Source organism: Chiloscyllium plagiosum, unplaced genomic scaffold (genome assembly GCF_037043375.1).
Source record: "Chiloscyllium plagiosum isolate Xiang-an unplaced genomic scaffold, Cpla_swu_hap1 HiC_scaffold_27, whole genome shotgun sequence".
Lineage (NCBI taxonomy): Eukaryota > Metazoa > Chordata > Chondrichthyes > Orectolobiformes > Hemiscylliidae > Chiloscyllium > Chiloscyllium plagiosum.
In genome coordinates, this window is record NW_028270165.1 from 22,863,218 (window position 1) to 22,867,297 (window position 4,080).

At 41.1% G+C, this 4,080-nt stretch overlaps 1 protein-coding gene across 1 annotated transcript in view; it reads right to left on the bottom strand.

Moving 5' to 3' along the window:
* LOC148143415 (uncharacterized) overlaps positions 1-4,080 on the bottom strand; it is a 753,683-nt gene that overhangs the window by 703,630 nt on the left and 45,973 nt on the right. The window lies entirely within an intron of this gene.

Sequence of the window (4,080 nt, forward strand, 5' to 3'; positions counted from 1 at the left end):
GTCAAATGGGAAGCGAGGTAAAGGTAGAGGGTTGGCACTGTTAATCAAAGCACTGATCACAGGGTCAGCTGGTGTCAGCTTGGATTTCAGGTTCTGATTTCTCTGTCCTGTGTTGATCTCCCTGTTCCCACAGAGTAAGATGTCGGTCTGTTCTCAGTTCTGTGCGATTTCTGCTGAAGCTTTGCCCCCCCCCCCCCCCCCTTATACCTTCTGGAACAATAATGCATTCAGTCAATCAAGTCCCAACCCACAATCTCCCAGCCTGTCAACCATCCAGACACAGTGTAGTCACAGCAGGGAATCAAACAAGAAAAATGAAACCAAATTTGAAAGAAATAGGTGCTCATGCTTAATGTTTGTTCATTAGGAAGTAAACCCGAAATGGGGGTCTCCCAGGATTCTTATAGTGTCCAACCTGAGGACTACTCTCTCCCTTACATCTAACTATTAGTACCCAGCTATGATTTACAACAATATTTACACCAATAGAAGTGAGGTATCTGTTCTCGAATAGATATAAAGACATTCAGGATGGAAATAGACATTTTCTCTCTCTCATGCACACACAAACATAAGTCCATGGGAGTGAATGTATATTTTTGCACAACTGAGCTGAAGTGTCACTTTTTGTTATAAAGCCTTAAGTTATCTCAAGAAGGTGCCTTACAGGAAGTTCAAGATTTACATATTAATGATGCCTGCAACCCATTCGAAAAGATGAAAGACTTAATAATCCAGGTTTGTTCAATATATCATTTCAATGGCAGGTCATTATAATGTTTTTCTATAAATTCTGTGACTTATTCTCCATACCCACCAATGAAGGAGCACAGCGCTCCAAATTCTAGTGCTTCCAAATAAACCTGTTGGACCATAACCTGGTGTTGTGATTTTTAACTTTGTCCTGGTTCGGGGGGGATTTGTTACGCTAAATTACCCATAGTGCCCAGGGATGTGCAGGTTAGGGTGGATTGGCGGTGCTAAATTACCCATAGTGCCCAGGAATGTGCAGGTTAGGTGTATTAGTCAGGGGCTAAATGTAGAGCACTAGGGGAATGGGTGTGGGTGGGTTACCCTTGAGAGGATCGGTGTGGCCTTGTTGGGCCGAGTGGCCTGCTTCCACGCTGTGGGGATTCTCTGGAGGGAAGGGAATTTCTGCAAACTCTGCAAGGCAGCGCAGGCGCAGGCGCAGTGTTGGGTCCCACTGCTGGCTGAGCCCTGGATCTCGCCCCACCTCTTTCTCTGGCCCCTTCTCCTGTATCCTACCCCACCCCAACCCATTGATGGCGTCACAACGTGGAAGTGGCCCTGTCAGTTTCAGGGTGAAGCTCCTTCCCTCTGGGCAACTCTTCCTCTTGTGTGAGAGAGGGGAGGGGGTAAATTTATTCACTTGCAGAAACTGGAGTGAATCCAGGGAGAGAGCAGACTCTGTACACTTCGGTATGTGTCTTAAATACCCGGGTGAGGAGGGACAGAAGGATGGGGGAGGGCTGTTTTCCCCATCGTGCCAGAGTCTGATAGGTGACATTATGGACTTTTATAAAATCATGAGGGGCATGGATAGGGGAAGTAGACAAGGCTTTTTCTTTGGGATGGGGAAGTCCAGAACTCAAGGGTAATAGGTTTCAGGTGAGGGCGGAGGAGATGTAAAAGAGATCTCAGGGGCAGCTTTTTCATGGAGAGGATGGTGCATGTATGGAATGAGCTGCTGGAGGAAGTGGTGGGGGCTGGTACAATTACAACAGTTAAAAGGCAAGTGGATGGGTGCATGAATACAAATGGTTCAGACAGATAGGGGCCAAGTGATAGCAAATGCGACTGGCGTCATAGAGGTGTACACCATGGAAACGGACTCTTCGGTCCAATTCGTCCATGCCGACAAGATAGCCCCACCTGCCAGCACCCGGCCTATATAGGGGCCAAATAATGGCAAATGTGACTTGATTAATTTAGGCTATCTGGTCAACTCAAATGAGGTGGGCCAAAGGGTCTGTTTCGGTGCTGTCTGGTGCTAATTGTCTTCGGTGAAAGCAAAAGTGTGGTTGTGAAGATTGGACTTTCAGAGCAACTTTTCAAGTATGTTTTGCCCTTACTGGGAGCAGAAGAGTTTGACTGAAGTGTGTCTGTGTTAATGCCTTGATGGTCTCATTTTGTTCCCACCTTCCTGGGGATGTTAACTATTTCACGTCTGGTTGTTCCTCAAGAAGCTGAATTGCAGGTTCACCCTGAATTGATGCACTTTTTTTTGCTTCCCAAAATCAGACCTGGTCACTCTCAGCAGGATCCCAGTGTTGTGAAAGATATTAACTTTCAGGTGGAGTTATCCAAAAGTCAGAGAGATGTCAATCTTGACATTTTTGCTTTTCTGCCCCTATTTTCCATGAACAAATAAAACAAATTATGATGCTGCCATCACTGCATGTGTCAGAATTAAGTGATCAGAAAAATTCTGAACTCACACTACACACAGTTTGTGCACAATGCCATCATGTCTACTAATTCTGATCATTTCATTTGATATTCAGTCTGTACCAAATTAAGAGCAGCCACGGTTTATGTTTCATTGGCAATTCTACATGTTTACTTTCTATTATCACAATCTCTTTGACGTTGTTATATGTATTTAATCCTTAGATTGGTTGTGTCATTTAATTGTGAAACAGACTGAAAATTCACAACTTCACCAAATGCCAAAACGTTTTTTTAGGATGTTTGGGCACTAGCACTGACAAATAAAATATCAAAGAAATACAAAGTTATCAGGAGAGATACATATCTTGTTTAACCAAATACATTGGCAGTGCAGAGAATTTCAGCAAAGTGCAATAAATATTCACTTTGTACACCTTATTCAACTCATTCAAGAATTTCAAATTGAGTTTGAGGTAATTCAAGAGCAAATGGCAACATTCGTTTGTTAATACACTCACCATTAACTCTGATAAAAATAATCTTTCAAAGTAACAATGTTTAATCCCAAACAGAGCAATTAAGTGCAAAGTTACTTTCAACCATTTAATAAAACACTGCAAATTTTATTTCTTATGAAATTTTTTTTTATAGTTTTGATAAGATCTTTACAAATATATTAAACAAAATAGCTTTCCTGTGTATCAATATTTACAACAGTTATGCAGCTATTATTTGGCAATTGACCAACTAATTGAAATAACTTCAGAATAAATTAGCTGCTTCATTATAATACATTAAGATATTTTAATAAAGTCATGAAAACGAAATCTTTAACACAAAGTTAAATAAAATACAAAACCATCTTACAGAATTCAATTCAAATCATATCTGTTGAATCACTAAAAGATGATGCTCAAAGTACCAATGACAGACAATCACTGGTAATGAAGGAAAAACATTGTGAAGAACATATATATCTCAATTATACCTTAAATGAATATCTACTCTGTCTTGGACAAAAATGACTGAAAGTTTTTTTGGCGAATTGAAACTACAATAGCAAAGCTTTAGAAAATCCATCACTGAGCCCAACCTTGAATCAATGTTTTTTTCAGGAAATCCCTTTCAGATTTCAGGCTTCTCCAGCTACAATTAGCACGAAGGGAAAGGATGAGCAATAGCAATATCTTGGCTCTCACCCAAGTATTCTCCGAAGAAAAAAAAATGCATCTGGATGGGGACATGAATAAGGAAGGAATCAGAGGGATATGGGCCAAATGCTGGCAAATGGGTCACTAGGTTACTTTAGGATATCTGGTTGGCCTGGACTGAAGGGTTTGTTTCTATGTGCTCATTACAGATACTCCTCTTCTGGGATCCCCAATCATCTCCCCATACCAGCTGTACTTTTCATGAAATAATTTGACAATTGTTGACTTCTATCAACCTCTTCAATCCTGAGAAATTTCCTCTCTCTGCAAAATGTGGTTCACGTTGGCAAGTTCAATCCTCCTCCGTTCCTCAGGAACGCACTTTATAATGTGCAATGTTCTCAATAGCTGTTTAACATTCAAGGGGGAAACTATTTTCAGTCCAACAGTTAGACAGAATTTCTCTGAAATGTTTATAGCAAATGCACTGTCCCACGAGAGCTCGTACGGCCACAGT